General features: G+C 35.6%; 1 protein-coding gene across 46 annotated transcripts in view; it reads right to left on the bottom strand.

Annotated features, from left to right (window-relative positions):
* The window catches only part of EIF3E (eukaryotic translation initiation factor 3 subunit E), a 242,319-nt gene that overhangs the window by 225,410 nt on the left and 2,839 nt on the right, over nt 1–14,070 (bottom strand). For 2 of the 46 annotated variants that reach the window (XM_078353293.1, XM_078353300.1), the window contains exon 2: nt 12,595–12,683. The exons of 43 other annotated variants lie outside the window; for them this stretch is intronic. The gene's annotated coding sequence lies outside the window, so the exon portion shown is untranslated. The remainder of the gene's footprint in view (nt 1–12,594; nt 12,684–14,070) is intronic. One more of the 46 variants, XM_078353296.1, reaches the window with a different exon arrangement.

The following is a 14,070-nucleotide window of genomic DNA, read 5'->3' as shown; positions in this document are numbered from 1 at the left end:
TATGCTGAAATATTACTCTTATTTTCACATTATGTTAATGCCTTGATTTACTAAATAAATGTTTTTGTTTGGAATCTTTAAATTTTTATAACATACATACCAATTTTTAAAAAACAAAAATATCCAAATTGCCATACACAGCATTTTACTAACTTAATAGTAACTCTATAACACAAACATCTCTGCAAAACTTTGCTTTCAAAAGTGAAGCTAAGGAACAGCTCATTTCTTTTTTTTCTTTTTTTTTTTTTTTTGAGACGGAGTTTCGCTCTCGTTACCCAGGCTGAAGTGCAATGGTGTGATCTCGGCTCACCGCAACCTCCGCCTCCTGGGTTCAGGCAATTCTCCTGTCTCAGCCTCCTGAGTAGCTGGGATTACAGGCACGCGCCACCATGCCCAGCTAGTTTTTTGTATTTTTAGTAGAGACGGGGTTTCACCATGTTGACCAGTATGGTCTCGGTCTCTTGACCTCGTGATCCACCCGCCTCAGCCTCCCAAAGTGCTGGGATTACAGGCTTCAGCCACTGCGCCCGGCCTGGAACAACTCATTTCTTATCTAAGTCACTGGCAATAAGGGATAGAAACTCAAATTAGCTAAGTAATAATGGGGAATTTATTTAAAAGAACATTTAAGTTTAAACCACTATTTAAAAATGCAAGGGCAGGTTTTAGGAGAGATTAGAACAAGGTAATAGGATGGTATCAAGATCAAAGGCAGTTTCAGCAGCCCCCACTTATCCGCAGGGATGTTCCAGGACCCCCAATGGATGTCTGAAAACAATGGTTACTACTAAACCCTATACTTACATGTACCATGTTTATTTTTTCCTACACATACATACCTATGATAAAGTTTAATTTATAAATTAGGCACAGTAAGATTAACAACAACAATAATAAGATAGAACAATTTTAACAATATACCGTTCACAATTTCATAGACAGAAGATTCGTTCTTACTGTAGATCCTAGCAACCTCAGTATACAATTTTCTTTCCTATTGAGTCAAGAACTTTCACCTTTTCACTTAAGGGACACACTTAAAAGTTTCCCTTTGGCATATCTGAATAGCCAGCATCATTATGCTTGTTCTTTGGGACCATTATTTGGTAAAATAAAGGTTACTTCAACACAAGCACTGTAATACTGAGACGGCCGATTTGATAGCCAAGAGGGCTACTAAGTGATTAACAGTCAGGTAGTACATGCAGTGCAGATATGCTGGGCAAAGGGGTGATTTATGTGCCTGGTTGGGAGAGAGCTAGATAGCATGACATTTAATCATGCTTCTCAGAACAATGTGCAATTTAAAAGTTATTATTTCCAGAATTCCCATTGAATATTATTGGGGTGTTGCTGACAGTGGATAACTGAAACTGTGCAAAGGGAAACCATGGAAGGGGGGAAACTACCCTACTTTATTCTATTATCTTTCTTCAGGGTCCACAAGAACTCTCATCTCTTCATCTTTCTATGTGCCTGAATCATTACTCTCTTTTCTCTACAGAGTAGCTATCTCTGATATTTAATCAAATCCAAACATAGCCATCCCAAGGTCAATTTAAGTGATCTAACTAATCCAAAGTTGCTGACTAGGATTTCTAAATTCCGATTCCAAATGCTTACAAGGGAGAATCTGATTGGCTCACCTGGAGCCAATCAGCTGTGTGTGTGTGTGTGTGTGTGTGTGTGTGTTTGCATGAGTGTTTGTGTGGGTGTGTCGCCTGTGAACACTGAGGAAGGATGTCCTATGACCTAACCATTTGCTCTACCTACTCAGCTCTCTTGATGAGGACTCAAAAGGTTTCTTTCTATCCCTAGCCACATTCTCCAACAAAGTGAACACTCAATAAATACGGAGTGATTAACGAAGATTTTAAATGAAGTGGAAATGTGGAAAGTGTAAAGAAGAATGTACGTTTTTCTTATCATTCTTGAATACTTTTTTTTTCACGTGTATGCACTGGAATTCTAAATCAGGGGTGTCACAGGAATCTCCCAGTCCCATTCTATTATTTTTTTTTTATTTTCTAGAGATATTCCCACAGCTGACCAGCATTTTAAGCCAGTATGATTCCCTGATGCTGTGAGTTGTTACTGGATTTTCACTTTGGCTGCCAGTGGTATGAGAAAAGAGCCTGTGTCATGAGAAAGTTTTCCAGAAGTTGTTCATGCTTTTGTTGCTGTGCCTATTATTAAAGAATTTAAAAATTACACTTGCACTTTTTTCTATATGAAACCAATTCTTACATCTCTATTTTATATTGTATGTAGGCAAACAATAAGAAACATGGTTACGATAATGAGTGATGGGCTGGAAGACATATATTAGATTCTAAAATTCAAGATATTTGAACTAGCAATGTTAGCCCCATAAAAATATCACAAATATTCATTTCTTGAAAACTCATTTCCTTCTAAAGCTGAAAAAATTAAAATTAACATTATGTTAAATGCCACTCATATCTTGGCTTTCCTAATGACATCAAGGAAAAATCCTGTTTCTTAGCAGAATTCATCAGCAGTGTTCTATTGCTTAAAGAGTTTCATTCTAGGTTATATGTGGCAAAAGACATGAAACAGGTGTGCTTACAATTTCATTTCATTCCAAGTCTTCATAGAAAAGATAGTCTAGAGTAGCTAAATGCTTATTTTACAAGCTTAGGAAATCATCTGGACTTCCTAGATAACTGGCTGAAAATTCAAGACAACTGTTTTTAGATTTTACGAATATAAAGCAGGTACATTATTAAAGTGTGGATAAAAATGTAACAAATACAAATTATCTTTGCTTCTTCTGAAATACTTCTTCTTCTTCTTTTTTTTTTTTTTTTTGAGACTGAGTTTCGCTCTTGTTACCCAGGCTGGAGTGCAATGGCGCGATCTCGGCTCACCGCAACCTCCGCCTCCTAGGTTCAGGCAATTCTCCTGCCTCAGCCTTCTGAGTAGCTGGGATTAGAGGCACGTGCCACCATGCCCAGCTAATTTTTTGTATTTTCAGTAGAGATGGGGTTTCACCATATTGACCAGGATGGTCTCGATCTGTTGACCTCGTGATCCACCTGCCTCGGCCTCCCAAAGTGCTGGGATTACAGGCTTGAGCCACAGTGCCCGGCCTCTTCTGAAATATTTCAAATCTCTACCAGCCTTCTTTTATTTAACAGTCACCAATAAAATATTACACAATTTGCCAGATCATCTTGTACTACAGCTGATGAATGGAAAAAACTAGAAATGACTCATGAAGTGATGACTTCATTGAAGTGATTATTTGTAACTACTTAAAATAAATTTTAAGTGGTTAAAACACTCATATTTATTTTTTACCACTTAAAATTTATTTTATTCAGGTAATATATGCTTTTAGATATTTTCAAATTTAATCTTCTTATGAACATTCTGAGATAGGTATTATTACCTTCTATCAAATGTGAGTCAAGGACTTATGCAAGGTTGCACTGTCAATTAATGATGAAGCCAGAAATCAAGTCAAAGTTTTAGGATTCTAAGAATATCAGTGTTTTAGTATATTAGCTACAATTGAAAGAAATAACTAATTCAACAGAGTTTCTCTTTGGCAGTAACTGTGAGAAATGGCATGTCCTTATTTCTGTTATGTATGACTTCACATCATTATTTGCATGCCTACAATTTCATTTGGGTAGCTATTCCTTAATGACAGTTTCTTCAAAAACAACTATCTCCTTATGGGCTTGTCCACTGGTAATTCAAGATATATTTCAGAAGCTCAGTTACATGAGTCTTTCAGCAAAATACTTTTATATTTTATTAATACTGCATATAATTTTTCTTCAAATTAATCATTTCATTCTTCTCACTTTAAAAAAACTATTTAATTTAGTTTCATGAAACTAATCTTAAATGATCATAATTTGAAGGTTTACAGAACAACTCTCAGTATCAGACCAGTGTACGCTGGTTGAGCTTTTGTTTTTCAGTTAATTGTGCTTAGTGTGCAGCTCAGGTTGATAATCTTGTCTGTGCTGACACTCAAATATCTACTCATTGATATTATGCTGCCAGTTATAACTATTTTCATAAGTGATAAACCAAATTTAGCTCCTGATAGTTCCAAAATATTTAACTATTATAATTAACACTTCTCAAAAAATGATACCAACATCATTTTTGTTTTTCATTTCATAGTATTTTTTTGAATGGGAAAAGTCATGCTCAAAATTAATGGTTTAAGATGTTACTTGTCTGTTTATGAACTAAATGACAATGTGCAAACCACTTCATATTTTGAAAATATATAATCTGAGTCTTTATACTCTATACTCATGCTGAAACAGGCTAGGTTAATAGCAATCATAAATACCATTTCTGGCTACTAAATTAATTATTCCTTAAATTAATAAATTAGGTATCTTAATCAGGGCAACCAATACATTAAAATGGAATATTTTTCACAAGTTTGATTGAACATGTTGTGTATTTCAAATGTAATATGTTCTTTTATTTTCTAAGAATTCTGATGAGGCAAAAAACACTATGTTAAAAAAGGTATAATTCTTCTTGAAAGTTTCAGTGTATAGAGCTCTATAATTCAGGAGATTTATAACTTTTCTTCCTGTATGTGGATACTATTTGATTTACTACTTTACTGAGAACTTTAGCTAGGAAGTTTGCCAGCAGAATTATTTTATAAAAGAAAATAGCATGCTTTGCTTTCAACATGACTATTGTAAAAAAAAAAAAAAAAAAAAGGACTAAAACTAGACTATTAAGGCCTCTTTTCTCTTTTTTCCTAAGGAAGTTATGACAGAAAGTATAATAAAAATAAGGAGAAAGCATAAATTTGTGAAAGCACAAGTCAGATTGAGAAATTTCTCCTAGCCTAAAGCATTACAACAGACACTGCATGCAGGCAGAATTTTTAAGGGAGTCTCCCGTATCATAAAGGTTACATCATCATTGATTTAATCTTTTCCATCCCTAATTTTGATGATTTTGCTTTCCCAAAGGCTGTTGTAATTTATCCCATGGGTTCTCAAAATAAGTAAAATTTAAAATAGAAACATTGCTTCTGTGTTTTCTTTATTGTCTTTGCCATTTGTTAAAACCACACCTATTTATAGAGGTAACAGTATCTTCTGCTCCAGTTCCAGTGAAAATGCTTTTTATATATTGACTATTTTGTCACAAAAATCAAGAATTTTTGTGATTTGTAAAATGAAAAACTAATAACACATTTACTGTGCTTTAGTGTAAAACTTAACCCAAAAGAATTTTGCTGAATTTGAGACAAGAGTTATATCCAAAATAAATTTGCCAGAAATGGTTTGCATCATGAGATACAAGTATACTTTTATTTTTCTTCTTAGATCAGACTGTAGCATGCCTTCTCCAAACATGTTTTAAAAATAAAAAAATACAGTAGTTTGTACTTTCTAATATGTTCACTTCTTCAGAGGTCTACTAGGAAAGAGAGAAAAAATTCTTGAAGAGGATAATGAGTCCCAGCTGAGAATCATGTGCCAAGATGCTCAGTGACACTTTTTCTTTAAAGACAAAGATAATGAGGATAGAAAACAAGTTTTAGTTAGTTGGAAGTGTTTCTTTAAATAGAAATTTAAAATCTAGAAGTTGCCACCTTGAAAATATTTCAAATTTCCCCAATTTATCTAGTGGAAAGGATTAAAGACGTTGTCAGCAGTTCTCAGAGCCATGTGGTGCCAATCTAGGTGGAAGCTGTCACGGGTCTTGGTAAAAAAAAAAGTTAAATTTCCTCTATTGCAAAGACTGTTCTTTAGTGAATCCTTACAACTTCTTTGGTGTTAAATTAGCAACCTCAAGATAAAATGAGGTGAACTAAATTGTAGCTGTTACTTTTAATGTCTTCGCTTAGTAAAATAAAAAATTGGCAACCTTTATTTTTTTCTCTCCACCCTTTGCCTTAAAATTTTACTGGTTCATAAAGCCCCCAAATAAGTGACCACTGATTTAATGATTCTTCTTTGTCTTTACACAAGTTCTTATTGAAATATTCTGGCAAAGATCATGAGCATGACATAGAGGTGTCAAACAGAGCTGAGAGTTTAGTGACAGACACAAGTAATAATTATAATTGGTGAGATAGGTGCTTTTGGGGAGAGGGAAGCTAAGCATGTGAAAAGGGCACATAACCCCAATCTGGGGAAGCCAGGTACGGATTTCTGGGAAAGAGATTTTAAAAAATGTAAATAGTGGTATGTTGTACTCATGAGCAAAGTATCTCTTACATGGTATCTAGACTCTTAGGAAGGCAAACCAATGGGTTGCTTTATTATCATGTTATTAGAGCAAGTGGCTTCAATGAGAATCTACTGAACTGTGATGCAAGGATCATATCCCAGCCCAAACAACAGTTCTTTAGTAAGCAGAGATTCATTTTTCTATATACAGGGTAGCAGGAAAACATTTTTTTGAATGAAGTGATTTTCTTTCTTTCTCTTCTAAAAGTGAAACCTTGTTTTCACTCTTCTCCAGGCCCCGAATCACTGTTTTAGAGAGAGTATCCGGGTGGTGGGTGGGTGGGGGGAGGAGGAAGTTAGAAGGGGCAAACCATATCTCTCTGGTTTGGGTTTTCAAAACTCATCAAAGAGGGTATATGTAGGTGTCTCTGGATAAATCACAGGTAAGACAGTACCTAGAGAATAAAGCACTTAGGATGAGGGGAAACTTCCCCTGAGACTGAAATAGTCCTCTCTCAGGGATTGGGGAGTAAAGTTTGGAGTAGAGAAGAAGAGAGACCCAAGGGGAGCTGATGAAAGCAGAGTGGCTCTCAGGGACACAAGCCCTAAGTTTAGTCAGAGTCTCAGGGAGGTGAGAGGATCCAGGAAAAAAAAAAAAAAGCTGAAATATGAGCCCAGGGAGGAAAACCCAAATTCCCATGTGATCCATACCATGTTAAGAGAGCCACAAGACCCAGAGACGCTTATGAAGAGAAACAAGAGCTGTATTGTGAACTCAAGGACCATGTGGACTTCTCAATGCCTTGAGACTATGTAAGAATGAATGATAGAACTGGTATGGCTGTACTGGTTGATAAATACCAAAACTGATAGATATTAATTACCCAGAACCACTCACCTTCCCCAAACTAAAAGATAAATGCCTGGAATAGCAGAGGAGCCTCCAGGACCCCATGTAAGCACTAAAGCTAGTGTCTGCTTTCTTTCTGACTGGCCAGTATATTACTCATCTATTACAATATTTTACTTCCCAAATTGGCAATATGAAGCTTATTTTAATCTCACAAATTTTCTGAGTCAAGAATTTGTGAGCAGCTTAGCTGGGTGGCTCCAGCTCAAGGTATACCAGCTGAGATGTCATCTGAGTCTGTAGTCTTGACTGGGGCTGGAGGACCAACCCTAAAATGTCTCAGTCCCATGGTTGGAAAATTAATGCTGATTGTTGCAGGAAGCCTCAGTCCCTGCCACATTGACCTTTCTGTGGGACTGCTTGAGTGTCCTCATAATGAGTGATGCAAGAGAGGGCAAAGCAGAAGTCACGTCTTTTATGAACTCAGAAAGTCATATCAATCATTTCTGCAACATTCTATTGATAACACAGGCCATTCCTATTCAGTGTAGGAGAGATTACATAGGATTTACTAACCAGAAGGTGCAAATCACTGGGGACCATCTTGAAGGTGCTTCCATGACAGCTGGTGACCTTGCCTATAGCTTGTTAAATAGTTTGAATATCACTTTCACACGAGTAAGAGTAGCCTGGAATGAGGTAGAGGCAGCAGGATGAAGCTAATCCCAAATTGAGATTAAATTTTTGTCTTCTCCAAAGGATGGTACCTCAAATAAAAATTTAGTTTTACAGACAACCAAAAAAATGTGAAAAAATATTTACAAAGCATGTATCTGACACAGGTCTAATATTCAGAATCTACAAGGAACTTAAACAGTTGAACAAGCAAAAAACAACCCCATTAAAAAGTGGGCAAAGGAGATAAACAGACACTTCTCAAAAGAAGACATACAAGTAGCCAACAAACATATGAAAAATGTTTGCCATTACTAATCATTAGAGAAATGCAAATCTAAACCAAAAAGATACCATCTCTCACTAGTTAGAATGGCTTTTGTTATTAAGTAAAAAAAAAAAAACAAAAAAAAAAAAAACAGATGTTGACAAGGCTATGGAGAAATACAATTGGTAGGAATGTAAATTCAGCCACTATGGAGAGCAGTTTGGAGATCCTACTACTGGGTATATACCCAAAGGAAAATAAACCATTCTACCAAAAACACACCTGCACCCATATGTTCATTGCAACATCATTTGCAATAGCAAAGACATGGAATCAATACATACCCATCAATGGTGGACCGGATAAAGAAAATGTGGTACACATACACCAGGGAATACTACACAGCCATAAAAAGGGATACAATCATGTCCTTTGCTGTGACATGAATGAAATTGTAAACCATTATCCTAAACTAATGCAAAAGCAGAAAACCAAATTCTGTATGTTATCATAAGCAGAGGTTAAACATTGGGTATATGTGGTCATAAAAATGGGGGCAACAGACACCATGGAATACAAAAGGGGACTAGGAGGGAGGGAGATAAGAGTGGGGAAGAAAAAACTACCTATTGGGCCAGGTACAGTGGTTCACATCTATAATCCCAGGACTTTGAGAGGCTGAGGCAGGCAGACTGCTTGAGCCTAGGAGTTAGAGACAAGCCTGGGCAACATGGCGAAAACCTGTCTCTACAAAAAATTAGCCAGCGTGGTGGCATGCACCTATAGTCTCAGCTACTGGGTGGGGAGGGTATAAGGCTGGAGGATTAAGCTTGAGCTCATACCCAGGAGGTGGAGGCTACAGTGAGTCTTGATCGTGACACTGCACTCCAGCCTGGGTGACAGTGAGACCTTGTCTCAACACCACACACACACACACACACACACACACACACACACAAACCCAAACTACCTTTTGGATATTATGCTTACCACATGGTGGTCAGATTCATTTGTACTTCAAACCTATGTAACAAACCTGCATATGTACCCATGATTCTAAAACAGATGTTGAAAAACTTTTGTTTTATTAAAGTGCAAATTTTGTTCTTGCACACCTGAGCTTGTGAACTGAGATATATAACTACTGTGTCCCATGTAACTGCTCCCTGAAAAGAACTGCCAAAGTTTTCTTCTGTTGCTTTAATTCTTTAAAAGAGACAATCAGTAGTCCTCTTCTGTTGCTAAAATTTTAAAAACAGACAATCCTTCTTTTTGAAACTCAACTTTACTAGTCATGTGAAGTCTGAGAAGCACTCTGCCTTCTCCCATTAGGTACTGATTTCATTATATCATTCCTTCTGGCAGTCCAGAGTATGGACCACTATTAATTACCTTCCCAGAAGAGCATCTGTGTAGCACAGCAGATGCTAATTAAGGCTGCCTTGATATTTGGATGAGAGAATAGCAAGATGACATTGAGGGGCTGAATATTTACTCAGCATTCATATTTCACACCTGCAATCAATTATCTGTTGGAAAATACTGATAAAATTTATCCTTAAGTTTAATAAGAAGCAACCATCAATGATAGTATGGCAGCTAGCCACTAAATTATCTAGGGGCATTCTGAGTGCAGTGTCTTTGGAATTTTCTAGTATTTCATGAAGAGCTTGAATTCTAGAATTTTAGAAATGCTGCCCTTTTTCAGAGTTTTACTATTATTCTTGGAGTGACATGTTTAAAATTCTAAATTACTTTGAGATATTTGGCAGCTGAGTGAAAAAATGAGGAAGAAATATGAAGTTCTAGGTAATTTACCAATGGTAGTTCTATTAGTCTCCACCCATGAAAAGAATGAATGATTCCTGATTTATGTCTCAAAAAAACAAGCCTCTGTGGATTATATGTATTCTACCACGTCTTTTCTTTAACACAAGGCAACCATTGCTGAACTATTTATAATATAATAAAGATATTCTGTGCAGTCAAAATGTAATTTCCATATGTCAACTCACTAGTGACTTCTGAAGAACACAGACCCCTACCTCTCATCAATAATTCTTTACCCAATAGTGTTGAGGTTGTGCATAGCCAGAATGGAAAAATAATAATAATGGCTACTGTGGCAGACATGAGGTACACTGTTTGAATCGCCCTTCAAAAAAGAATTTGCTGAAATAGTACAGGAAGTTGACAGCCTCCAGCTAGTAAAATCTTCCAGATTAATCACAGCTTTTGAGCTGAGGCTATGCCCTTCTGTGTAGTCCCCAGAGAATAACTGAGCATGTCACTACATGAGGCCTGGCAATTTCTGCCCATTGTGGGTGTCCTCTAATGGGCAATCTTTGCTCAGAAGCTTCTCACTGAGTTGGCTGATACTTTATCAGATCTAAATCACGGTCTATGGCTCTTTCTGACCAATCTTTCTTCCAATCCACTTTTAACAACTGAAAGCACCCCCACATCACACCCCCATCCACACTGGATACATGTTCAAGTTCATTATTTAAAGATTCAAGGGAAATGTGTAAAAGAAACATAACGAACAGAAGGAAATGAAATATTTTATTCCTGAATAAAATGAAAATATTTTATTGCTCAAAGATTTTCTAGAGGTGGCAGTAATTTAAGTGGTAGCTTTTGAAGCACATCTGTATTGTTCCTTACTTCATAGTTTTAAGATAAACAATTTTATCTTAAATTTTTAAAAATAGAGATCATGCTGTTTCCTTAGGAGTGAGAAGATGATGCATAGGTCCGACAGAATGGATTCGGGGTGGGCAGTTTTGTCAGACATTCTGCCAGGAAACTAGTCTTTTTCCCAAATAAAACCATGGGGTAGACCAAATCGGCCCTCTTATGTACAAGAGAGCATGTGATTTATGATCTAAAACAGGACATGACCACATTATGCTCAATGTGGCTGTTGGCCTTTAAGCCAATTTTAGCAGAGTGGTCAGCATGACCACAGTAAAAGATGACCAGTAAAGAAAATGGCATTCTGGCCTGGTGGCCAGGATAAGATATCTGAGAACTACAGGTCTGAATGAATGATGCAGCCACTTGTAATTAGAGTAATGCTACCAAACTACCAAAGAGAGGGACTACTCAAAAGTAAAAATTATATTAATAGTAAACTAACATGTATAATGTGACATTCAGTTTATCTTTGCATGAGTTTCCCATAATGTAATTTATTTATTGTAAATAAACACCTTTTTGAATGTTTTTTCAAGTAAAGGATTCCATTATAGTCCTGCTGTAGAAAGTAGAGTCTAGATGGTCTTCAGGGACCAACAGTTTACATTAATAGTATTTAGGGAGTCCTGGATATTTGGTAACCCAAAGAGATGTTTACAAAAATACATTTTTGCATAAGGAGTACATTTACACAGATGTGTGTGTGTATCAGAATAGAATATGCACTTTGGGGAAATTAAATAAATATCATTTGAAAAAGTGGACTCTCAAGTATGGTTATAAATCTCAGAAAGAAACAGCTCTAATTTATTGCCCATGTGAGGGAATTCTGGGTGTACTCTTTCTGGATGTACTTTCCTTTTCACTGTTATAACTTCGGCACAGGGCGTAATAATCAGTTTGCAAAATCTGCTATAGAAGGACCAAAGCGATCTCACTAGAAATGTTTCCCAGAGACTCCCTTTTCCTTTCTAAAATAATATAACTGGGTATGAAATGATGGCTGGCACATTTAAAAACATGTGTATTGGAAATGACAACAAACTTTAAAAAAAACAGACATGCCTAAATGCTACAATTGTGCCTGCAAAGCGGGGAGTGTGTACTGATTTGGGGGTAAACAAATTAATTGTACAATCTTTTAAAAATGTAATTAAAACAACGTTCAGTAGATTCCTAAAACAATTCTACATTAACCTGGCGCTTGGTAAATAAAATGCTAAGGAAAATTTCCTTCTGAACAAGATGTGTCACAATGAAAGTCTGGTGCCATGAAATGAAGATTACTTTCTGGTGATATGGAATGAATAATATTTCCAGTTAAATAAAAATGGATTATGGTTATAATCCACTAATTAGAAACAATATAATTTAAAAGATTTGGTAAATTTTATATGAGAGTTGTAGTGAGACCAATTTACTCTGATAAATAAATGTCATAGTAAATAGGAGTTACAAGCTGTGTTACATAATGTGGGACATTAATTGACTATGATTAAGACCAGGAAAAAGTAGACAGAATATTCTAAATAAATGGTTTGATGAAGATGCTGAATATTGTAAAATCAATTAGAATGGTATGTTTCATCCTGTGAAATAATATACATTATATAAATGCCATAGAGTTTATTAAATTTAAAAGGTACTTTAGTCCTTCACAATATCTGAATATATTAATTGAATTAAGTAAACTATAAAAGAAATGTACTTTAAAGTTCTCTGTGTACTAATTTGGCTTATATCCTGTGAAATAATGTATACTGTATGAATGCCATAGAGTTTATTAAATTTAAGAGGTTGCTTTAGTCCTCCACTATGTCTGAAGATATTAACTGAATTAAGTAAACCATAAAAGAGATGTGTACCCTAAAGTGCTCTGTGGACTAATTTGGCTTATAACCTACCTCAAAGAAAATGTGGGCTTATTCAAAGTTTTTCTGGTCTCACTCTAGTTCATTCTGATTTGTTGTCATTCCAACTCTTGAAACCTAATCTTGTAGGAAAAAAGCCAAATCACAATTTAGTTTCACATAAAAACAATTACAGACATTTTCATTGTGCTATTGAGATCATTAAGTGAGATAATGCTGCCCGTGGTGTCTGACACATCTTATTCATAATGTGGAGGCTAATATAATCTATTATTTGGCTGCCTGGACATTTCCTTGGTATTTGTCACCAATTTTGCCAATGTGCAATCAGAAAAACTAGATTAAATATTTTAAACATATTTGAATGAAAATTTTCCCAATGAGGGAGAGGGTAAGAGGCAAAACTTTGCAGACATCTTGTAAAGTTAGAGTTACAGAAGGTAAGATTGATATTTATGCTTTCAGTATTAGTTTTATCTATGGAAGGTATTTCTATTTTCATTTAGTTATAATTGCATGTTACACAATGTTAAAGAAGAATATAGAATTCTTGTCACTCTCATACCAGTTTTTTCTTACGTGTGCCTGAGGAAGGCAAGTTTTATTAGACATCTTATGTTATAATCTATAAGCAATCATTTTCCCTACTTCACTGTACTGTTGGTGATAAAATTTCTCCTAGATATATTTTTTTCATTAGTATTTTATCTCTCATCTATGATCGAAACAACTAATTACATATGAATCGTCTATCTTTTTTACCTACTAGTGGCAGAAACTTGGGCAAATCATTTCAAATTAGGGCCTCAGGTTAGGAAATACATACAAGATCCATGGATGTTTTTTAAACTATGAGTCATGACCTCATTATCATGTCACACCAGTAGTTTCAGAAAATACACTGTAACTGACACATTTTGAATAGAAAATGCAAAAGACAAGGCACATGACAAAACTAGTTTGTATACTATGTTTCAGCTTTAAATATGTGTACACATACTGTGTGACAATATTAAAAATATTCCTTAGTATGAGTAGTAGGCAAGAGAAGTTTGAAAAATATTGTTCTCAAGAATCATCAGCCCATTCTAACTAAAAAATGAGATTACTCTATTTTCCAACTTAGAAATTCTGAAAATGATGACTTTTAACCCAGTGTCATATAGCTTATTGCTTGACAGACAATAGTAGCTAGCTATGGAATATTTACTTGAAGTGATTAGAAAATATTTATTTCCTCAATTAGTTATAGTCTTTAAAATCCATTGCAAGGCTTTAAAAAATACATACTTGGGACTTCCTAGAGGCTTTAGTCCCCTCAAACAAACCAAAAAAATGTTAAGCATCAATAATTTCATGAAAATATTAAGTGGCTCTTGTATGCAATGTATTGTAGTAACGGCTGATATAAAAATGAATTGGTGGACTCTGGGCACCCGGGGGAGGAGCTGGCACAGAGTAGTCCCACCCGGGGCACCCTGGCAGGGCCTACCCGAAAAAAAAAAAAAA

The sequence above is a fragment of the Callithrix jacchus genome, chromosome 16 (assembly GCF_049354715.1).
Source record: "Callithrix jacchus isolate 240 chromosome 16, calJac240_pri, whole genome shotgun sequence".
Classification (NCBI taxonomy): Eukaryota; Metazoa; Chordata; class Mammalia; order Primates; family Cebidae; genus Callithrix; species Callithrix jacchus.
This window is presented reverse-complemented; position numbering and strand designations above follow the sequence as displayed.